Source organism: Phoca vitulina, unplaced genomic scaffold (assembly GCF_004348235.1).
Source record: "Phoca vitulina isolate PV1807 unplaced genomic scaffold, GSC_HSeal_1.0 scaffold63, whole genome shotgun sequence".
NCBI classification, from domain to species: domain Eukaryota; kingdom Metazoa; phylum Chordata; class Mammalia; order Carnivora; family Phocidae; genus Phoca; species Phoca vitulina.
Window position 1 is genome coordinate 3270883 of NW_022589766.1, and position 25028 is coordinate 3295910.

The window sequence follows — 25028 nt, forward strand, 5'->3', positions numbered from 1 at the left end:
CGCGAGCGGGGGGCGGTGGCGGCGGCGGCGGCAGCGGCGGCGGCGGCGGCGGCCGAGGAGGAGGAGAACATGGCGGCCGCGGAGAGCGGCTGAAATGCCTGTTCTTCAGGCCAGGCGAGCGGGAGTCTGACGCGATCCGCCGAGCCCTCCCCTCAGACGGCTGGACCGCGGCCTCGAGCGCCTCGGCCGCCCGGTTCCCTGCTGCTCCCTCGAGCGGAGCCTGCGTCTGGTTCTTTTGCATCCCCCTGCGGGGGGACCCCTGCTCCGGAGGAGGGGGCCGGAGAGCCGCGGCGGCGGCGGCGGCGGCGGCGGGCTCCCGGCCCGGGGAGCGGCGGAGGCCGCGGCGGCGCCGCCTCGGTCCCGGCGAGCGCGGCGCCCGTCAGCGCGGCCCAGAGGCGGCCGCGGCGGCAGGTGAGTGGCGGGCGGCGGGCGCCGAGCCTCCCGGTGGGTGCAGCTGTCACGAGCCGCGCGGCCGCCGAGGCCCTAGGGGGCGGGGAGCAGCTGGCGCCCCTCCGCCCCCCGCTCTCCTTTCTCTCGGTTCCGTCCCCCTCCCACTTTCCCCGAGTTCTCCCTCTGCCTCGCGCGGCTGGAGGGGGCGGAGGTCGCAGCTGTCACGGGCGCCAGCTGGGGGCTGCGCCCGCGGAGGAAATTGCTGCAGCAGCGACTTCGCGGCCCCTTTTCCCAGTTGCCCTAGTTAGCGCCTACTGGGCGAGCATCCGCGGAGGGTGCGCGAGGCTCGCGGCCGCCGGCCGGGCGTGGGGAGCGGCGCCCCCAGCCCGCGGGCGCTCCCCGCCGCCGCCGCCGAGAGGGGGAGCCGGAAGTCGGCGCGGGCGCCCCTCGGCCCCGGCGCGCGCGGTGACCTTGGCAAGCCGGGCAACCTCTCCGAGTCTCGCTTGCCCGGACTGCGAAATGGGGATGACCATGGCGTGCCTTTCCGTAAGCGCAGCCTTCGACGGCGCTTCTGTTTACCCCGGCGCACTTGCTTTTACCTTCTCCCGGCGAGGGCTTTCGGAGGTAGAAAGGGGATGGATAAGTGAGATTTTGCTGTAGGGCTAGGGTTTGGTCCCCTTCCTAGGAGTCTGCTGAAAGGACCTAGGAGGGGGAGCCGACGTGTTGACTGGACGATCGGGAGGTGGGACTGGTTAATGGTCAGCGGCAGAACTCGAGCCGCCCTCTGGTCTCTCGGAAGAGAAACGGGGAACCGGACACCAGGGTCCCTAGTCCTTACTGCCCAGCTGTGGGTTTTGTTTTGTTTTGTTCGTTTTGCTTCTTTTTAAAGCAGTCACCCCCATGGTCTAGACACTGACGATGTTAGAGGGAGACGGAAGGTTTGACAGTAAAGCCTGTGTGTGTGTGACAAGGACAGTCCACGGTGCTTTGGCTGCAGAGTTTGTTGGGGAGGAAAACTTAAAGCTGGAGGATCTTTTAGCCTTTCATGCTTGGCTCTCCTCGTTCACTGTAGAAACGTCGAAGAGGCAGGTGTCCTTGTGGAGAAGGTGACATTTCTTTTTTTTTCTTTTGAGAGGGCGAATTTTTAATGTCGAGTATGATGATGGTGAATGAAGGGTTCTTGAGCGAATTGCAGTCCCAGCACCCTCTGTTGATGCCAAGAGTAATCTCTGTGGTGATGATTTGTGAGGGCTGAGGCTTACACTTAAGTGATTAAGAAATCTTCAAGTGTCTGTGTAAACCATCGCTGTGGTGGAGCTTGCTGTGCTGCTGAAGGGATGGATATCAAGGGTTAAATTTGTTTGAGGTTTGTCTCTTCTTCTGGAATTGGTTGGAGGTTAGGCTCAAAAAAAAAAAAAAAAAAAAAGAAAAGAAAAAAAAAGAAAAAAAAAAAGTTGGCCAAAGGGGCCTCTCAGCTTGTTTCACAGAAGCTATGATGTAGTAGGAAGGGGGTCAGATTTCTTCATGTTGAGAATAATGTGAAAAGAAAGTATTTGCTTGGGTCTTTTGGCTCTTGAACTAGAAATAGTTTTGGGTGAAAGGTAGCAGTGGGGTTTGATTGAGCTTAATAAATGGTCATTCCTTGAATTATTTGTCATAAACTAGATACAATTTGGATGTGTTTCTATTTTATCTCCTGTACTTTGTGGGAAGGTCTAATTTGGTTTTGTGAACTAGCATCTGAAACGTTTTCCCTCCATTTCTTATTCAGACTTCATGCTTTGGGAACAGTGGATCAAAAAGGGGACCTGAATAGGGAAATGCATGGTTTGGAGAGAAAATGGAGGGGTGTTGCTTATAAGAACAGGTGTTTGGTTTGATTTTTGTAGACATTTTACACTGCTCATTTATTACGTTTATTTAACTCATAAGGAAGTTTGAGGTATAAGGTGCAAAACTTGAATTTGACATAGTTTGTCAAAATCTCTTCCTCATTTCTTTCTGAGAAAATCTGTAGGATTGTGTCTATTAAATTGCTTTTTGTGTGGTTTAAGCCAAGGGAGTATTTTAGATCTGCATTTTTGGGTAAGTGGTTTTATTGAAAAAAAGTGCTTGATGGAACTAATGGTGATTGTTCCATTTAAACTGGGATTATATAGACAATGCATTTTCCTCCCTCTTTCTGCCAACATTTGTTTTTCTTTCTCCCTCAATTCTAGGGTTTCATTTCTAGAAATCTGGGCTGGAAACAGAAGCAGCAGTTTGTATAATCCCAAGAATTTGCTTATGCCAGGAAGCTGTAAGGGTAGCATGAAGTGGGTGTGATATAAAGATACTGCTACTACTTAAGACATTTAACTGTTGAGGGAGTCTAGGGTCAAATTTAATTTTTGTTGAATTTCCTGTTTTGTGTGTATGTGTTAATCTTTTGGTGGGCAGAGGATTGGGTTGCTATGGTGCTGACTGGTATATATTGTGAAAGTGCTGGCAACATTTCATGCTTTTACTCTATAGGGAAGGGTGGTAAACAAGCCTAAATAATTTAAAGATGTTCTCAGGATGGAATGTTCTCTGCATGTACTCTTGATCCTGCTAATCCAATGACTGGTCTTCACCAGGACTAAATGTTGAGTAAGTGATGAGCGTGGTGTAGAGGTGCTGAAAGGTGGAGTGTGGGAGAGAGGATATTGGACATTCCTTGAAAATCTTTTCTCTCTTGGATTATATATCACAGTGTGATTTCTAATTGTTTTTCAAAGACTTTTAGCCCTCCCTTATTTGTTGTCATCAATTTTATATACCTTCTCTTAGAGAGAGACTACCTCTTTTCCTTACTTTAGTTTCTCTTTTTTTGCCTCATCCTCCAAGGGCTCCACATTGTTTGAATATAATGTGGCATATCTTTTGGAGTTAGTTGGCCTTAAACCCTATGGCCTGACATAGCTTTCATTTTAGGGCAAGTATAGGAGGTCAGTATAAGCACACACTACCTGAAAGTCTTGGGGCACGGGAAGAGATCCCTAGGATGCTCATTATTATCTTGGTAGTGGTTTTTGCCTTCTACATAGGATAATCACAAGAATTCTCAGAGGGCCATCAACTGCTTTCCTGGCAGAGGTCCAAAACCACGTGGTAGGCTCCTTTTTTACATTACCTGCAAATACCAGGCACAGATGGGAGTGTGGGACTGGGTGAAAATTCATGCCATCCAGGAGTTGAATCAGGTCTGGGCTTCAGAGCTGCACAAATTTCTCACCATGGTGTACAACTTTCCTACCCACTGGGACAGACTAGACTGTATATACAGGAAAGGACTTCCTTGTTGCTTCTTTCCTCGGTTAACCACTAGTTTAGCCTTTGGTCATTGGTCACTGAGATTGGGCCTTGTGGCCTCTGACCTCTTTTCTTTGAGATGAGGTCTAGTCATTTCAAGCCTTTCCTTCTTCTCCCTTCTTTATATTTTAGCTAGACTTTGTACCTTTCTCTCAACATATGGGGTTAGAGGTCATAAAATGGCCTAGTGGCAACTGGGTACTGTACTTGGTTGCTTAAAGAAGTGCAGGAATTTTTCTATAGTTCTGGACAGTGTTTTATGGGTGTACAGTATTTGGATTATAGATATTTGGAATATAGAAAAATGGTTATTTTATATTTCCACAGGATATGTGGTTGAAGAAGAGAAATTATTACAAAACACTGACATCAACATATAAATCCAATTCGGAGGTGCAAGCAGAGTGGGTTGTTGTATCCATGCTTCCTCCCCCATACCCCCATCTGCAGCACAGTATTTTTGAGGCTCCTTGAAGTGACAGGCTTTTAGAAAAGCTTAGTATAGTTACCATATTTTGAAGATAAATAGCTTATGCCAAAACAGAAGCTATAGTCACTTGAGTTGTGTAAGACTTGAAATTAATCACCCTCTAGTCACCCTCATCTTACATATATTTTGATCTAATCTCTCCCCATGGATGTTTTAGTGTAGAGAGCTGGGAAGTTTAGCTTTACTGAGACATCCTTGACCCGACCATTGGGAACAGACAGATGAGACTGATAACATTAGGTGCAGGCGAAGAGGCAAAATACAACTATAAACAGGGCTAGAATTCTAATAATACTGCGGTGTCCACTGTTTCCAGAGTGATACTTTAACTTTGCTCTTCTAGTTTATACTTTTGAGGCAAGTTTTAGGTTTCTTTTGGAAATGGCGGTTTGACTTCAGAAAGGGATGATGTCCTGGCTCTTCCAGATACTTAGTAGATATAACCTTGGGCTAGTTATGTAACCATACTAAACCCCAGGTTTTCATGTGTAAAATCGAAATAATGTACTTACCCCTCATATTGTTATGATCTTTAAATTATTAAATAACAAAATAGGTCTAGCATAATGATTGGCACAAAGTAAGACTTTAATAATGTTTTCTTACACTAATGTTACCAAAACATACCACTATCTAATCCATCACCAAATTCTGATTCTTTTCTCTGCAATTTGGATTTCCCCCTTTATTTCTGGTTCTTCAATCTGGTCCTCCTGTCATTTTGCACATGGAGTGAAGAGAGTCACATCGATTCTGGGGGCCTGAGTTTCTTTATCATTAAATCAGCATATTGGACTGATTTCACATTTTTTCCTTGCGCTAAATTCTTTGATTTGTAGGTTTATAGCTGTTTGCATGCGTTTGCCTAATTCATCCTACACAGAAATGCTTAAAAAATTCCTTTCCAAAATGGCTTTTCATGTTATTGTTTGTAGCGGAGACTTTCTGTGGGCAAATTTATCAAATGTAAATAATTTAAGCAGTACTTATATTTCTCATTCCAGAAAATTTGCTGCAGATGGCATGTGTAGAAATGCTTTGTAAACTGTAAAGTGCTACACAAGTGAAGAAAGTGTTATAATCACCTGTACATATCTTGCTTTGATTTTATATGTTTCATTTTCTTTATTTAAATTGTTTCCTTTTCCTTTATCGCTTGACCTTCAAAAACAGGGTCAGGGTAGGTCTGTTCTCTAGAAAGCGCGATTTTTATCACTCCCTTAGCATCAATTGCTCAGTTTTTTCAATAATATTAAATTTCTTATTTCTTATTTCTTTTTCTTTTTCTTTCTTTTGGAAAGAAATCCTTTTTTTAAAATTGTATGTTGAATTGTTTCCTAATTAGGTTGGAACAGTCCTTGAGATGGCATGAACCACACAATTTTTTAAAAAATAATGTATTAAAATTTTTTTAAATTTAGATTCATTGAGTTAACATATACTGTATTGTTAGTTTCAGGGGTAGAATTTAGTGGTTCATCAGTTGCATATTATACCAAGCGCTCATTACATCAAGTGCTCTGCTTAATGCCCATCACCCGATTAGAACCACACCACTTAAAGGGGCCTTAATGGTAATTTAGCACAATCTCCTTAATATTACAGATGAGAAGACTAAGGCCAGGCAAATATAATAATTTTCATGGGTCACGTGCTTAGTGGCATTACTTAGGCAAGAACCCAGGTATTTGGCTTCCAGGCTTCCTTATGAGAGGTTTTGTTTTGTTTTAGTATTTGAAAGTTACTACAAAGATTTTAAATTTTAAGAATTTTAGTAAGCTTTTAAGTAATGTGTAAGTGAGGAGGAAAGGAGTATTTTTATTTTTTGGCCAAAAATTGTCAAATATTGCAATAAAGTATTAATCAGGAATTACTTAAGGCTGTTCTCTCAAAAACTACAAAAGTGCCTCGAGAGAAATGTCTGCTTTTCTTGTATGGCCCTTATTCAGAGTCAGCAAATATTTATTGAGTGCTGTCTCCGAGACACACTGTACTCAGGTACTGTGCTTGTTTTGCATGTTACATTTTATAAACGAGGAAACAAGGCTCAGGGTGGTTAAGTGGTTGGTGTAAGATTGCACAGCTTGTAGGTATTAGGGATGACATTTGAGTCAGGGTCTTCTGACCTGAAATCACAGGCATCCCTTTACTTTATTTATTAAAAAAAAAAATTTTATTTATTTATTTACTTAGGGCGCGCGCAGTCTGAAGCAGACTCCCAGGGGCTCGATCTCACGACCCCAAGACCATGACCTGAGCCTAAATCCAGAGTCTGAGGCTTAACCAACTGCGACAGTCAGGTGCTCCGTCACCTTTGAACTGGCTTCTCTCCACATTGTAGCCCTCCTTTCCTTTCTGGGCTTTCTCTGTTCCTTACATGTGCAGTGGAGACTCCTGTAATCTTGCTTTCTGATGACTCAGGAGCCCATATATACCAGTTGCTTAATGATAGTGTCACTTTAAGATTTTTGTGCTGTTTCTCATCTCACCTTTGTACTTCAGTAATGTTGATTCTTTGGTGCTTCTGTCTAGGTAAGCTTATCTTTGAATGGTTGGTTTTGGATCTTAGCAATAAAATTCTGCCTCTCAAGTTTCGTTAGCATTTAAATAGCTAAAGCTCGGGTGGTTTTTGTTTTGTTTTTGTTTTTTTTTTCCATTTGGAATAAATTGCTTGGTCATTCTCTGTGTTTCCACTTGTACTTTTTTTTTTTAATGTAGGCTCCACGCTGGGCGTGGAGCCCAGTGTTGGGCTTGAACTCAGACCCTGAGATCAAGATCTGAGCTGAGATCAAGAGTCGGACACTTAACTGAGCGCCACCCAGGCGCCCCTCCGCTTGTGCTTTGAATGGTTGATCTCATTCTGATAGCTTTAATATAGTACATCTTAAAGTTTTAGTTTGCCTATATGATTAAAATATTTACATGCTTTTATTATCAAATATAGATTTGATTGTTTAATGGAAGATACTCTATGTGAGTGTATATAAGATATTACACCATATTTGACCAGATAGGTGAAGGATGAAATGTCCTTGCTTTTTGAAAGCACCTGTATGTGTAACACTGGCTTTACTTTGGTGAGTTTGTTTGGAGGAAATCAGGGGGAAAAGTTGCTTGTCATCTCATACCTCCATCTCCATTCCAGGTGGTACAGGAAGTCTGTAATTGAATTTCTAAGTAGCCACTCATTCATTCAAGACATAGTTGTATAAGTACCTACTTTGTTCAAGGTGCTGTGTTGTTAAAAGATAGGGAAGTTAAAAGATAAGATACAAATCCTGTTCTTAAGGAGATTATGACCTAAGAGAGGTGATAAGACGAACACACAAATACCTATAATACTGATTGAATGTGATGAGTGCTATGAGAGAGGTATGAAATAGTACTTTGAGGATTCAGGAGAGGGAGCAGTTATTCTCATTTGAGAGTGATCAGGGGAGGTTTCATGCAGGGCTCTGGGTGGACCAGAACATTGAAGGCAGGGGATGATTTGTATGTGAGTGAGGGTGAGGAGAGCAGTATATTAAGGAAGATTAAATAGCAAAGATGAAAGGACAGAAAAGCTTGGGATTATTTAGGAGTAATGAAAGGGGAAAGTGCAAGGAGGAGGGTGGCACCAGCTGAAGGAGGAGGAGGGAACCAGATGCTGTAGGTGCAGGAGCAAGACATTGCAGGGTTTTAATGGAGGGAGGTGGTGGGGAACAGCGAAGTCTGCAGATCTGGATGAGATCTATGAGAAATGTCAGTTTTCCAAATTTACATAGATTTTTTTTGGCAGGTTTTACACCCCAAATTTTATATTTTCATAGTTTTTGAAATGATTCCATATGTAAGGCTTACCACACTAGGAACTTATTCACTCGTTTTTATGTATATTTGAGAACAGATTATGTGTTTTTTTTGATAGGAGTTAGTACAAAATCTTTTTCACTGGCTTATACTTTTTTTTTTTTTTAAAGCAGTAGCTGTTTTTTTTAAATAGAGTATTATCATTTGGCATTTATGCAGTGGACTTGTTTTTTAAGTGTAAAAATGTCATCTCCTTGTAAAAATATAAGTGTATTTCTCTGTATAAGTGAGGTTGGTCATGTAAGTTGAAAGTCCCTGGCTCTCAATATAGTTCATGATTTATTTTACTGATTTATTTATGCCCTGCCATGTTCCAAAAAAGGATTTAAGGCAGGATATGTCATGAAGAGTCTTGGACCTTGTTCTAGCCCTGTCTATTATTTGACTGAACTGCTAGCCAACGTTACACTGAGGGAACAGTGTTGAAGACAACTGGTGTCACAGAATGTGCTGCATTTGTGTCTTTTGCCAAACCGGTAGTAATTCAGAGATGGAGACAATATAATTAGACTACCTTTAAAGATAACTCCTTTAAACTTTGCTAGCTGGTGAGGGAAATTGGCTGGAGGGTACCGATAGAGCTTTGACCCTTGAGAGCCCAGGCACAGTTAGAACCATGGTGTCCACGGTACAGTTTACATAAAATTATCTGGGAAATGGGAAAAATGTTAGAGATCTGTAAGGAAGGTTTTTTTTTTTTTTCCAGTCTGTTGTGATGTTTTACAGTTTATAGGGGCCTGGGTAACTGGATTTACCAATTTGTTACTTTAAATAGTAGACTCTTAACATACTTTGTATTGTAGTAGGGAGTCACCATGCAGATCTTTTGTATAATATTTCATAGAGGTTAACTGGTCATTAAGGCAAAGGTCTTAAGAATTGTCAAACTTAAAGGTGACTTACTCATTTTTCTTTCACAAAAGCACAGAGGTTCCAAATTTGCTGACATTTTCTGTGGCAAGTGGCTGTGAGTAGTGTGCTGCCTAGCAGATATTTGTGAAAAATAAGCACACTTACTTTATCTCCCCCTTTGGCATGATGGTAAGTTCTTAACAGTGACTCACCAAGTAACTACCTTTCAGAACAAAATAAAATTCAGTGTTATAGACAGAGGTTATTGAAAATGAATATTTAGAACTATTTCCATCATTATTGGGTTTAATTGCTGAAAATGATGTGTGTAACTTTAAGAATGTTTTTATACAAACGTTTGAACTTAGGAAACAAAATTTTCTAACCTGTATAGAAACCTTGTAAAAGGTTTTAGTGGTTTTTCACTGGCTTATACTTTTTAGTGATTTTGTGCCTTTCTCTTGAAAATATAAAAAAGCAATACCATTTGATTTATTAGGAAGAACAACTGGTTGTCATCAGGAAATATGGAAATGCACTAGCTGAACTGTAGCAAAAACCTTTGCATAAATGGTCAGTGGGATTGAAAATTGAATATCATATCATGTTTTATACAGTGCAGGAAGTGATGCAGTTCTTTCATTTGGTTTTACCCATCTTTGTGAAATAGATATATTTTGACTATGATAGCCGTTAAAATAAAATAAAATAGTTATTTACTATAAAAATGAACTGAAATTTAGAACCAGACTTCAAGTTGCCATATTACAAAATATGAAAGCAAAATTAAAAAATAACAAACCGTGTTCAATCACATTACTCTCACCAAAAACAGTGGTATTAATAATTGTGTTTATCAGGAATAGCACAAAACTTTGTCATAAATAAGTAGTATAAGTGCTTTAGAATTATTTATTTTATTATAAGAAATGTCATTCTGTTAAATTTCCATTTTTTGTGTGTGCTTTACAAGGTACATAATTTATTGATCTGGTGTGCACTGTATATAAATTATAAATAAATATACATATATGGCTCCCTATTCAAAAACTTTTAAACTGTGGAGTATATGATAGAAAATGGTTATCAGTGTTTTCTAGCAGGGGTTCTTAACTAAGAACCCATGGAATTCATAGACTAAGAGTCTCTAGATAGGCTTTAGAGGGTGGCTTTAGAGGGTCTGTGAATACTCTGAGATTATATGCAAAATTTTGTGAGTGTGTGCATTTCTCTGGGGAGAAGGTCTATAGCTTTTACCAAATTCCCAAAAGGGTTCATGACCTCCCCAAAGGTTAAAACCTCTGTTGTTAAGGACCGGGACCTCAATAACTCCATTCATCCAGTCTTCCCTCTTGCCAAGTTTAATGGATATATCTGATGTCATTACTCAAGCCTGCAGTATGACTGGATTTGCAGTCTATTTTTCCATTTTGCAATAGATGTGATTACACTGCCTTTGGCCTTTACAGATGTTTGAGTTCTATTTGTTGCACAACTACCTGGCCTTCATCACTTGGCTGCTCCTATATATCATTTCCCACCTCTGCCCTCCTAAACCCCAATCAAAAAGAGTGGACCTTTTGTAGGTATGTGGAGATGGGAATGCATATAGGTATGGCAGAGCCCAGTATCAGTTCAAGTGTAGGGAGACCCTCCTGGGTAGGCTGGAATTCACAGTTGCTGTGCTTTTAAACTCTTTCGTTCTAGCATTTGACTCTCAGCTTTCTAGAGTCCTTAGGGTCTGATTTGACATATGCTAGAAATACTTTCCAAGTTTGATCAGCTGCTTAGATCTATTCCTTTTTCTCCTCACTGTCATCGTTCTGATTTAGGCCTAATTATTGTGATGGTGTCCAAGGTGGTCTCACTCTCCCCAGTGAGTTCCTTTTTAAGTCTGTCCTAAATTTTGTTTTGGGGTGATCATCCTAATTTTTATTTTCATTGTGCTATTTGCTTAAAAACCTTCAAAGGGTCTTCATTACTGTCAAGGTAAAATTGTTACTTAACCTAGCATTTAAAGCTTTCCAGTGTCTGGCACCAACCTGCATTTCTGGTCTCATTTCCCACTATTCTCCCCTAGTAAACTGTTCGAAATAAATTGTCAGTTTACTGTCCCTTAAACATCCCTTTGGCTTCTCTGTTTCTACTGCTTTACATAGTCCTTTCCCTGGAATGTTCTCTCTTATCTTACTCTATGCCTCTTGAAATTGTACTTATCCTTTAAAGCTCAGCTGAGATTCCACCTTGCTTGTGAATTGTTCAGAATATGAAATTTGAAAGTAATCTCTTCCTTCTATGAACTCTTTTAATATTTATTTTCCTTATTATTCATTTGACACTTTACTGCCTTGTACTGTGTGGAATTTTTTGTTTTCATGTGTCCTATCTCCCAAATTAGGGTATGAGAATGGCAAAAGGGGATTATGTTTTATATTTTGTCCTCTGCAGGGTGTGTCCTCTGCATCCACATAGTAAAATATTTGACGAATCACATTGATTAAATCATAATGCTACTTTTAATGTACTTCGAGAAAGAGACCTTTTTTTTTTTTTAATGTGTGCCTGGATTACTTGTACATATTATCTAGGGATTCTCTTTACTGGTTTCAGGGTATTTGGGAAATTGAATTGGAAATCAGATATTGCCTGGAGACCATGTAGTCCTACAGCGTAAGAAGTTGGCTGTCATGGGCTATGTTCAAAAGTCTGGGGAAGCCTGGTGAGTCATTGTTCTCCAGTGTTGAGTTCTACCTGCCATGGATAACAGAAAAACTTGTCTTCCTTCCTCTGTCTCCTTTGTCATCTTTGAGACACAAATTCCTAATGTCTTGGGGATTCCTATACTTCTGTTTTAACTTCTCAGCCCATTCTTCTCAATAAATTTTTATTGCATACTTATTGATTGATGGTGCTTTGGGGAGCCAGGAAGTTACTATATATATCTTAGGGTTCCTGCCCTTCAAGGAGATTATAATCTCCATAAGGGAGTCTCATTTGCTTTAAATCATACATGAATTAAAAAAATCATAGAAAAGATGTCATATGGGTATATATAACTATCTAGTTACTTGCTAACTGAGATATGTGGAAACTCCTGTAGCACTTACTATTTTTAGCACTCACTTGAAATTTATTATCATGTATACTTATTTCTGTTTTTACACGTGTCCTGTTACAGCAACCACATTGTAAATTATAGAGGGAGGAGCATTTATTATACTAGTTCTGTGTCAGTAGCACAGTGCTTTCATCATGCCTTACCCATCGTATACATACATAGTATGTTAATAATGATGCTAGGAGGCTGGCATGGTCTGGATAGGCTTCCTGGAGGAAGTGGAATTTGAATTAGATTTGTAGTATATGGAATATTAACTTATAACGTAGTCTCCGGGAACATGAGAAAAGGGGTCTGTAGTTAAAATAATAAAGTATGTTTGGTGCACTATCTGGAACATGGAACCTCTTTGGTTACTGTGCCTTTGGCCCTGAAGTGACCCTCATCACTTCCTCTTATGCAATCCATTGGTCGGTAGTAGTCACAGAGCAGCTGCTTAAGGGTCTAGGAAATGTGGGCAAGAAATACTTGGTGAGCAATAAATGTTTTACCATAGTAGAATTGGCTTGCTTTAGAGAGGTGAGTGAATACCAGAATTGGTAGGCCTTGCTTGGAGTCACTGAAGTAAAGAGGAATTGTTTTGTGCGTCAATCTAACTGGGATTTTTATTTTTACTTGTAAAAAGAACTTGTAATGTTGAATGGTAGACCTTGGGACAATTAAAGGAGAAATTTTAATAATGTCTCTACTTCAGGGGTAGGTAATATACATTATTTTAGTTTAGATGGTTTGCTAACATCTTTAGAGTATATATTTGAAACAGGTGGAAAGTGATTATTTGGTTTCAGTAAGACTGATCCATAGCTTTTCTACATATACTGTTTGACTGGTGACATTATGGGGTGAGAAAAGTGAGAGAGGGCATAAAGGGCTTTTCTGACACTATTGGAGACCTTTTGCTGTCTGAGGATTTCATAATATTTCTCCTTAGAATCCCTGGAAGTCTTTTCCCTCCCTCTTATCAACATAATGCTAAGTAATTAAAATCTGTTTTCTCAGTTTTTTGTTCGTCTTTTTTAAGATTTTATTTATTTATTAGAGAGAGAGGGAGAGAGATTGAGAGAACGAGTGGGAGAGGGGCAGAGGGAGAAGCAGACTCCCTGCAGAGCAGGGAGCCCTACATGGGACTCAATCCCAGGACCCTGGGATCATGACCTGAGCCAAAGGCAGATGCTTAACCGACTGCACCACCTAGGCACCCCTTTCATTCATCTTTTAATTCTTGGTTCAATAAGGACTATTGGGTGGTGGTTAAAATGTTGGCCAAGTATGCAGGATTAGGAAGCCCAGTTTCTTATTTATACATGAGGCTTATTTTCCTCCTAGTTTTATTAAAGTCATCAACCCTGAACTTTTTAGACTTTAGGCTTTCTTTATGACTGCATTCCAATAGCATTCATTTAAGTTTAAAAAATAAACCACATACGTAAATCATAGCTATATTCTAACAACAAATTCAAAGAAAGGAAGTATATAGAGTTAAAAGGTGAAAGTCTCTGTAGTGAATTATATGGCAGCTGTTAATTGAGGCTCCCCCCTCCCCCATTTCAGGTCACAGTATCTTTCCTGGTGGCCAAGGGATGGGCCTGTGACCTAGGCTGGATCTGTATGTATGTATGTATGTATGTATTTATTTATTTATTTATACTTTTTTAAAAATAGGGTGCGCACACAACGTGGGGCTTGAACTCACAACCCTGAGATCAAGAGTGCATGCTCTATTGACTGAGCCAGCCAGGTGGTCATAGTTTCTTTGGACACAGTGATTGCTGCAGAATAGCTATATAACCAATACAGGTTCAGAGCCTTTCCTTGAGACTGAAAAACAGATGTTGGACAGAGACAGGCTCATTCCCATTGGAGTTGCTAAACTGAGATAGAGTGTGCCTGGCCACATGAAGGAAGCCTGTCTGCTCTAGGAAAGAATGAGGCCAACATACAGGGTGAAGCAGAGCTGACTGAAGCAGACAGTCTCTCTCATACTCAGAAATGCACCATCACACACATTCTCACATGCTTGCATGCGTGAGCATGGGGAGTCATTGGAACCTCTGGATCCACTTGAACCTTAAATTAGATCCACCCTATATATTCCAGTTAAATGAGCTAATCAGTTGCCTAACTTGCTTGTGCTAGTTTGAATCAGGTTTTTATCTGTTGGAACTGAAAGTTCTGACTAATTCAGACCCCTTTTGGCATCTATCCCTCCTTTCTTCCCTAGCCTCCCCACCCTTCCATAGGATCATATTTTTTGAATTGTCATAGACTTTCTAAACTTAATGTCATGGGAACTTTTTTATGTCAGAATATGAAGGAGCCATTTTATCTTTGCATAAAATGCTACATAGCTGTTACATTAGATGTATATTCTGTAATTTAGCTGTCTTTCTCCATTTTGGTGGACATTTGGATATCGAGTTTTTTGCTGTTGTAAGCTATGTTTTGGTAGACATCCTAGTTTGTACTTTTTTGCACATGTTTGAGAACATACTTATGGAATTAATGGTTATGCACATTTAAAATATTGATGTCCTTTCAAAATGTTACCCCAAAAGCTATATCAGTTTACACTTCTACCAACAGTATATTATAGTTGCTGCTTTCCCCAACTTTATCAACTCTGGATATTATCAGTCATTTCTATCTGGGCCCTATTTGATGGGTGAAAATGGTATAACAGCATTGTTGTAATTTGCAATTCCCTGATTATTGATAAAGTTGTTCCTCTTATCAGATGTTTATTGTATGTTGGATTTTTTCCCTCTAAGGTTCTTTTATTCATATTGTTCACTTTCAGAGGAAAATTTTGGCCCTATAAGAAAATACTTTCTTGGCTCACCTCCATGGAGAGGTGGGCTGGCTGCTTGGTATCTTTAGCATTTAGGCTCTTTAATTTTCTTTCTTTTTTTTTTTTTTAAGATTTTATTTATTTATTTGAGAGAGAGAGAGAGTACAAGAGGGGGGAGCGGGAGAGGGAGAAGCAGACTCCCTGCTGAGCAGGGAGCCCGATGTGGGACTCGATCCCGGGACTCCAGGATCATGACCTGAGCCGAAGGCAGTTGCTTAACCAACTGAGCCACCCAGGCGTCCTCTTTAATTTTCATAAGAGGATATTAACCTGACTCTGTACTTGAGTGTGAAAGTATTTAGTCTACCTGTAATTGGCAGTATAGAATAGCTTCGCTCTAGTGAGTATGTATCCACTTACTTTGCTGCCCAATTCTTATCAAAAATCTACCAGTCAGAAACAGCACTCTCTGAGAATTGCTTAAACACATTCAATCCATGTTCTAGAAACAGTTTTTACTTGGATCAAGCCAGAATACCAGAAAGCTAAGTATATAGATTGCATTGTTTTAGAATGGGGTAGAATTACTTTACGGAATTGTTATTTGGTATAATGCAATCAACCTTTATTGAGGGCCATTAAAATAAACAGCTTTATAAAATTTAGTACTCTTATTATACTCTTACTATAGAATTCTTGTGAGCCTATCATCTCCTTTATCATAGTGCCCTTATTGATGTTGTAATTCTGCTACTACTGTTACTATTAGCAGCTACCTGGAGGACTAAGACTGAGCACAAAATGAGCAAATGGCTGATGGTGAATACTCTTGCCCAAAAGGAGACACCATTCTGGTTGAGGGGTTATGTAATAGTTTGGAGTGTGGACTCTGGAGCCAGATTCCCTGGGCTGGAAACCTGGCTCTGCTGCTTCCTAGTTGTGTGCTGCTTAACCTCTTGGTGCCTTAGTTTTCTCATTTGTGAAGTAGGGTAATAATTGTACCTACCTGTACAAGGTTGTTGTGAGAATTCTGTGAGTTTACAAGGGTTGGGGGTAGGGACCTGGGGAATTGGATGAAGGTGGCCCAAGGTATAAACTTCCAGTTATAAGTCCTAGGGATGTAATGTAATGTACAGCATGATGGCTATAGTTAAGACTGCTGTAAGATATATTTGAAAGTCACTAAGAGAGGAGATCCTAAGAGTTCTCATCACAAGTTAAAGAAAAACATTTTTTTTTCTTTTTTTATGTATCTGTACTACATGATGGATGTTAACTGAACTTACTGTGGTCATCACTTCACAATATATATAAGTTAAATCATTATGTTGTATACCTTAAACTTACACAGCGCTGTATGTCAGTTATCACTCAATAAAACTGGGGAAAAAACTGAACTAAAATAAATTGACCAAAAAAAAAAAAATTCTTTGAGTTTAAACATGTAAAACGCTTGGAATATGCCCAGCCCAGCACACATGCAATGAAAAAGAGCTGCTGCTGTTCCCCCCCGCCCATTTTTTTTTCTTATAGTAAGATACACATAACATAAAATTTACCATCTTCACCATTTTTAAGTGTATAGTTCAAGCTGCCCTCATCACCATTATTGTTTGAACCCATGTAGTAACTTTTTCCCCAGGTCTTGGTACCAGGAAAAGCTGTCTTTCCCCTGACTGGCTGGTCTGCTTGTATTACACAGTCATGACTCCTGTAGCCCATGGTATTTCTCTCCGTGCAAGGGAACTCAGTCAAATGGGCAGTCCTTCCCTTGCAACTTCATAGGACCTTGTGGCTTATAGTTTGTGTGAATTTACCCCTTACTTCATCTTATTTTCTTCCCTCACTTTCTCCTTGCCCCAGTGTCATCACTTCCTTCTTTTTAATTCTAATGCTCTCTGTGAGCTCACATCTTTTTTAGAATACCATTGACATAAACAATCTGCATTACAGCAGGTGCCCATGTTGAAATTTCAGATTAATTTTCATTCAGTTTACCTTAACTGACTGCTTCTTGATGACACGGAGGTGCTGTAATTTTCATTAAGATATCTGAAATCTCATCATAGGATGGGTTGCTTCTGGGAAGGTTCCTGTTGACAGCTAATCCTGTTCACGCTGTGGGTTTTCTTTTAAGCTTCAGTTAAAAAAGTGTTCCTTCCTGACTTTTCTTGTTTGTTTTTTCCCTTGACCTTTGATCCAGCCATCTCTTGTAGATTGGGAGAGGGGTTTGGGGAGGATCATTTTAAGAACCTATAAATTTGTAGTCTTTAAAAAATACTCTTCAGAGTAAGACTTTTATCATAGATGTAGCACAGAAAAAGTAAAAGCAATATTGTTATTGCTTTTCTTTTAAAAACCAGAATGGTGATTTGTTGATTTACAAGGGGTAAAAAGAAATGTCTGAAAGCCTAAAATATTCCTGAATATTTCTGGTTATGTCCTAATGTATTCTCTCCCCCAAGCAGATAATACCTGGGGCTGATGCTATGCCTTTTTTGGGGGGAGAATCAAAAAAGTTTTTTTGATACCAGGATTGGTTGAAATGTCTTTTAAATCCTTTTTAAATTTGTAGATTCCTTCTTTCATTTTTTTTTTTTCCTTGAATTTATATGTTGAAGAACCTGGGTGGTTTGTCCTATAGAATTTGTTACATTCTGGATTTCTGTTTAGTTTAACATATTTCTCTCCCCTCTATGTATGTAAATTGGTAGTTTGACATAGAAGCTTGATTAAGATTTAATTTTGTGTGTGGGGGGGCAAGACGACTTTATAGATAGTATTATGAGACACATATAATGTTTGGTTGTCTTTTGGTGATGTTAGCAGCTATTGGTATTGCTATTGGTTTTTGATTCTTAAAATCCTAGCGCGATCACCATGGCGTCTAGATAACAGGGAGGTATTGCCTACAAATGCTACGTAGAGTCTATGCCATGCAGTAGGACTCCTGGTGACCATTTGAGAATGAAGCTGTGTGGTGTGGAATCAAAGAAGACCTAAGTTTCAGTCTTGGCTCCTGTGTTGAGGAGCTGTTTGATCCTTTTTTTTAAAGATTTTATTTATTTATCTGAGAATGAGAGAGAGAACACGAGAGGAGAGAGGGTCAGAAGCAGAAGCAGACTCCCCGCTGAGCAGGGAGCCTGACGCGGGACTCGATCCTGGGACTCCAGAATCATGACCTGAGCCAAAGGCAGTCGCTTAACCAACTGAGCCACCCAGGTGCCCAGAGGAGCTGTTTGATCTTGCCTAATTAACAGCAACAGTAGTAGCAGCTACCATTCCTTTAGTGTTTATTTTACACCAGGTTCTGTACTAAGTGCTTTCTATACGTTGTGCAATCTAATCCTCATAACTATGCTGTGAGGCAGGCATTATCATCTTTATTTTGCAGTTCACATTGCTGAGTAGTGAAGCAGGGATTCAAGCCCTGCTTCACTCCAATCTTGTGCTCTTAATAGCTCTGTTCTTCCATGTCTGTAAAAGGGGGTATAAATAGAGCTGCCTTATCTATCTTGTGGGGTTAACGAGGTACTGTGTGTGAAAGTGCCTTGAAAAATATTATAGATGTTAAAATGAGAAGTGTGCTGGGCTGGCAATACACAGGAAAGGTGAAAGTGGAGGCCTTTGCCTTTGGCTAAGTGATAGTGAAAAGTGTGGACGGAAAGAAAGCTCTGGTCACTTTCTAACTTCTGTTTCCATTACTACTGCTGTTGACATGTGGGAGAGTTTCCTTCTCTTGTTAAAATTGACAGCGATAGAGATTTTATGTGTGGTAAATGTCATATGTCAGAGGTCGCTTAAGAGTCTCTAGGTGAGTAGTGATGTCTTGGTTTTACTCCATGGGCCACATATGTAGGCTCATTACAGGTATTTTTAACTGAGAGAGCAAGAGTGTAGTCACAGTTCTTTTTCTAAAAGGATAAATATTTATTAAAAGTAGGGGAAGTGCTAACTGAATTTGTAATGTAATATTTCTTTAGCCGGATAGTGGGTATATCTGTTAAAATTATTTTCAGTACCTTTTTTGCATGCCTGAAATATTTTATAGTTAATAAAGCTATTATTTAAAGTGCTAACCACAACATTTGCATGTGTAACAGACAAGAGAAATGGGCCTGAAGTTAGTACCTTCAGGTCTAACCTTCAGCAATTTGTTATCCATGATCATTTGATAATGAGTACATGGACAACTGTGTTGAGATCTGTTGTCATTTCCAGCTCAAAGGCAGAGGATATTGTGATTGATGACTGATGTCTGCCTGAGGCTGACATGCAGAGCGTAGGAAAATGTGTTTTGTTTTGCTAAATGTTGGTAAGCCCTGGAGCTTGACCTGTACACATTTTCTTGGTACTGTGCTTATTGCAGTTCTTCTGTTACTCTGGGAATCGTACTGTCATTTTGTATCTACTGTGGTGAAATATTTAGGATTTGATTATGATATTCCCAAGAAAGATTTCCATTTATGTATGTATGTATGTATATAGGCTCCACACCCAGCGGGGGCACAGTGTGGGGCTTGAACTCACAACCCTGGGGTCAAGACCTGAGCTGAGATCATGAGTCGGACACTTGCGAGATACCCAAGCGCCCCTTCCTATTTATTTTTATTATTATTTTTTGAGATGTAATTCACATATCATAAAATTACCCTTTTAACGTAGCTTTTAGTATACTCACAAAGTTATGCAAGTATTATCACTAATATCAGACTATTTCATCACCCCCAAAAGAAATCCCATGGAACCATACAATATTTGATCTTTTGTCTCTCTCTTCTTTGACTTTGCATCGTGTTTTCAGGGTTCATTCAGATTGGAGCATGTATAGCTTTTCATTCCATTTTATGGCCAAAAAATAGTCCGTTGTATGGATAGACCACATTTTATTTATCTGTTCAACTGTTGATGGACATTTGAGTTATTTCTACTTTTTGACTATTATGAATAATGCTATCAACTTTCATGTCCAAGTTTTTACATGGACGTGTGTTTTCCTTTCTTTTATTAATACACTTAGGAGTGGAATTGCTGGGTCATATGGTTAACTTTGTGTTTAACATTTTGAGGAATACAAACTGTTTTCCCAAGTGGCTGTACCATTTCACATTCCTACCAGCAGTGGATGAGGGTTCTGATTCCTCCACCTCCTCTCCAGCACTTATTATATGACTCTTTGATTCCAGCCATCCTAGCAAGGGTGAAGAGGCATTGTAATTTGATATGTGCTTCCCTAATGACTAAGATGTGGAACATCTTTTCATCTGCTTATTGGCCATTCATACATCTTTTTGAGAGAAATGTCTACTCAAATATTTTGCCTGTTTTAAAGTTTGGGTATTTGCCTTCTTATTATTGGATATTAAGAGTTCTTTATATATTTTAGATATGAGTCCCATATCAAATATATGATTTGCAAATACACCCACCCATCATGCGGATAGTGTTTTCACTTTCTTGATGGTGTCCCCTGAGGCACAAAAGTTTTCAATTTTGATGAAGTCCAATTTATCTTTTTTTTCCTTGTGCCTTTGGCATCATAACTGAGAAACGCTTGCCTAATCCAAGGTGATGAAAACTTATGCCTATGTTTTTTTCTAAGAGTTTTATAGTTTTTTTTTTTAAAAGATTTTTATTTATTTATTTGACAGAGAGAGACACAGCGAGAGCAGGAACACAGCAGGGGGAGTGGGAGAGGGAGAATCAGGCTTCCTGCTGAGCAGGGAGCCCAGTGTGGGACTCGATCCCAGGACCCTGGGATCATGACCTGAGCTGAAGGCAGACGCCCAACGACCGAGCCACCCAGGCGCCCAAGAGTTTTATAGTTTTAGCACTTAACATTTAAATCTTTGATACATTTTGAGTTAATTTTTCTGTGTGGTATGAGGTAGATTTCAGTTCTTTTTGCAACAGAGATAAAGCTCATTGTTTTTTAAATTTGCACGTCAGCAAGACCCTCTGATTCTGATTCACCTCACTTGATAATATTTTAATCAGTATATGATTTCCTGCCACTTCATTTGTTTCACTTCTGACTCCCTGCTAATGAGTTTAAGTGGAGTTTCTTTACCAAAGCCATGTTAACCTTTGCACTTAAAAATGTGAGAATTAGGAGGAAGTTTATTCATCACACAGTCCAACCTCTTACCAGAGTAAAAGCTTCAACATCTGTGACAGAAAGGCTTTCAACTTCTTTTTGGACACTTTCAGAGATGGTTAGTTCACTGAATTGTATTGCACTATAATGCAGTAGTTACATTAAGAAATCTTACCTAATCAAAAATCATGTTACAGGGGCGCCTGGGTGGCTCAGTCGTTAAGCGTCTGCCTTCGGCTCAGGTCATGTTCCCAGGGTCCTGGGATCGGGCCCCACATCAGGCTCCCTGCTTGGCGGGAAGCCTGCTTCTCCCTCCCCCCACTCCCCCTACTTGTGTTGCCTCTCTCGCTGTGTCTCTTGTCTTCAAAAAAAAAAAAAAATCATGTTATAAATAAATGTTTCAGAGGGAAATGGTAGTTATCAAGCTTATCAGTAGTTTATCACAGTTTTAATAATTTTATTTTTCCTGTAGCAATTTAAGTTAAAAGGAATTGCTGATTATATCATGTTATGGATGGAAAGTTTGTATCACCCCAAAATTCATATGTTGAAGCCCTAACCCCCAGTGTGCCATTGTCAGAAGGTGGGGCCTTTTGGTGGTAATTAGGTTTAGATGAGGTCATGAGGGCGGAGTCCTCGCCATGGGATTAATGTCCTCATAAGAAGATACTAGAGAGCTTGCCCCACCCCCCACGGCTCCCTAGCCTGTGAGGATACCGCAAGAAGGCAGGTATCTATACACCGGAAGAGGGAGGGCCCTCATGAGACAGGGAATCTACTGGCACCTTGATCTTGGACTTCCCAGGCTTCAGAACTGTGAGAAATAGATGTTTGTTGTCTAAGCCCTGTAGTCTATGATATTTTGTTATAGCAGCCATAACTAACTAAGACATATCATAACCCACAGTGTTTTATAATTAAATGAGAGCATTATACCCACCAGCACAGTAGGAGAATGCTTATATTCCTAGAGCAATTCAGCTCAGTTTTAAAAAGCTAATGGTTAGAACATTTATTCTTTTATTCAGCTGGAATATTTCCCCTGGTAACAGCTCTCCATTTTATCAATGTCCTCTTAAAACTTGGCGTCTAAAATTAAAGTCAGTACTTCACGTATGCACATAGTAGTACAAAGTATGGTTGGCTGATAGTTTTTGATTCTTTTTATATAACCCAGAATTAAGCTGTTTTTAGTAGCCATATCTTTGGAGCTTATATTGAACTTATGATCAAATGAAACCCCTTTTTAACAATGTACTAAACTGCGTGTCCCATTCCTTTGAAACTTCTTAGAGTTGCTGTGAAAGTTACTTTAAAATTGGGCTCTTCTCTGTGGCTTATTCGCTGTATGACCTAAGCCAAGATACCGAATTTCTTTGACCTCATTTATCTGTCAAATGGAGATAATACCTCCATTTTCACATTGTTGTTTGGGGATTTAATTAGATGAGTTGTGCCTATGCGTGCATATGCCTCTAGCACTCCAAATGGAAATAGCTTGTGAAAACCGTCTTCTGTCACAGGTGCTTCTTTGCTGGCTTTACTTACTCTTGGCCAGATATTGACTATTTGTTAAATAGAATCCACCCAGTTCAGATCTCTGTATATCTTGAATTGATAGGAAATATTTCAAACATGCAGAAGAGAATGAAGAATAGAAGAAAAATTATTCCATGTACCATCTACCTAACTTAATTGGCTCTTCACATTTTGCTGTATTTGCTTCAGATTTTTTTTTAAAATTTTATTTATTTATTAGCGAGAGAGAGAGTAGAGAGTGCGTGGGCACAAGCGGGGGGAGTGGCAGGCAGAGGAAGAGAGAGAAGCAGGCTCTCCGCTGAGCAGGGAGCCCAATGTGGGGCTCGGATCCCAGGACCCTTGGGATCATGACCTGAGCCGAAGGCAGATGCTTAACTGACTGAGCCACCCAGGCGCCCCTGCTTCAGATTTTTTTAAAAGAAGTAAAATACTGTGGAGTTGAACCCTCTGTGCACCATTCTTTCTCACTTTTCCTTCCTACCCATTCCCTAGAGGTAAACACTATCCTGAATATATTTGTTTCCTTAAATAATGTAACTGTTTTGCATGTTTTTAAAGTATAGATACATACTGTACTGCAATATGCTCTTGAAATGTACTTTTTCTTCCTCATCATTTTTCTATTGCAGTTACATGGTAATTTATTTACTCATTTGCCTTTGGGTAGTTATTAAGTAGTTATCAATTTTTTATTACTAGACAATGTTGCAGTGACCATTCCTGAACTTTCTTCTTGTGAATATGTGTGAATTTCTATAGAGAACATGTAGAGAGTGTGTGTGTGTGCGTGTGTGTCTGTGTATGTGTAGGCTTGGAATCACTGATTGAGGAGTATATGCCTCTTCAGTTTTGGAGAATAATTTGACATTACTTAATAAAGTACACTAATTTAGACATTACTGCCAGAGTGAAAGTTTTACTTTCCCTACATTTCCTCCACCAAGTTTTAGCATTATCTAAAATAATGAATTCATCAGGTTCTAGAGGGTGAGCAGTTATTAGGTTTAACAGTTTCTCTGGCCAACTTTAGAAGCCCTTGGCGTGTGTAAGGAAACACTTATACTATCAAATGAACAGGCTCTGGAACTGTGTGGCTCCAGGTTTGTGTCTCACTTACTCTGGTATAACCCATCATTCATTTGACAGGTTTAGTTGAAAAATAGCAACTTTTAATTTCTTGGCAATAACACAGTGCTATAAGCATTGGAAAAGTCTTCATTGCCTATATTTTATTTGATTATATTCTATGTAGAGCAAGTAAAGTAAGATTCTAGTCTCTAGCAATTGTGACTTAAAATAAATAATATTAGCCAACTAATAAAATTGGTATAGGATATACTAGGGTAATAAAATGTAAACATAAATAGAAAGTTAAATTTTTATGGTTTAAGACTTTGACATTGAAAGACATTTGTGATCATTTATACAAAGTAAATATGGTTAAGTGTAGTATAATGAGTGAATCTGTAGTATGGTTATGTTCTGATGTGTGCCGATAGTTCGAAGACAAAGACAATGTGTGTTTATTGGATTAAGAAGCAAATGTGTGAGCCAGAAATAAAGGTGCTTATCACATCTTGACCCTTACTCAAGCTCCAGGTATCAGAATAACTTATAGCTGTTAAATCTAGTTTAAGCATTAAGAAAGAGCTTATCTTTAATTTTTAAAAAGTAGTATTAAAAACATATTTCTTCTGAAGTTCCTAATTTTTAAATGTACATTTACGAATAACTTATTTTGGGGACATTTACTTTGGCACCCATGCTAAATTTATTTCTCCTTTGGTATTTTGAGAGATTTAAGGTCATTCATGTTATATTACTTGGTTGAAAACTGTCTTGCTGTGTTGCTTGCTTGCTTGTTTTTGTCCCCCTTGTTAGGAAAGGAAAATGCAATATTGTGGAATGTAGGGAAAAGTATTTAAAAGTAGAAGGGAGAAAAACTTAGAGCAAGTATAGCCATATATAGTCCTATCCCTAGACAAAAGCTGTTAATAATTGTTGGATTTCTGAAAGTTACAGTATGGATTTATAATTTTATTCAGAATTTTTGGTGTTTTTTTCCAAAGCAAATAACTGTTCTTTAATTTTTTGGATCAGGAGTTAAAAACAAACAAACAAAAGCAAACAAAAACAAACAAGAAACAGGAACCTTCAGTGAATTTCTTTCAAGAAAGAAGGTATTCTTAGTCTGTCACGGAGGAACAGCCATAGCGGCTCAGCTAGCGGTAGTCCGTCCGCTCTGAGCTGCCTGAATGTGACCTCCTGCTGTCGGCTGCCTGGTGGTAAACAGGCCGAACCTTGCTCTGCAGGCTGTAAGGCACAAGTGACATGGACCCTGACCTACAAAATATATTTTTTCTTTTTATGAATAGGAATAGGGTTTTCCCCTTTTTAATTGAGGAGGAGCAAAGACAAAAGTTCACCAAGCTATAAATGCAAATAATTATGTTATTGTTGTTACCTGAGCCAAACTAATGGCCACCTTTATGAAATGTTAGTAATAATTGTAGTAGTAGAGTTTACATTAAAAAAAAATTTGGCCTAACCTTCCCTTTAATTCTCAGTCTGG

At 39.5% G+C, this 25028-nt stretch overlaps 1 protein-coding gene across 10 annotated transcripts in view; it reads left to right on the top strand.

Annotated features, from left to right (window-relative positions):
* Positions 1-344: 344 nt before the first annotated feature.
* NCOA1 (nuclear receptor coactivator 1) overlaps positions 345-25028 on the top strand; it is a 240107-nt gene continuing 215423 nt past the window's right edge. For 4 of the 10 annotated variants that reach the window (XM_032391531.1, XM_032391537.1, XM_032391539.1 and 1 more), the window contains exon 1: positions 809-936. The gene's annotated coding sequence lies outside the window, so the exon portion shown is untranslated. The other 6 variants (XM_032391542.1, XM_032391543.1, XM_032391532.1 and 3 more) reach the window with 5 other exon arrangements.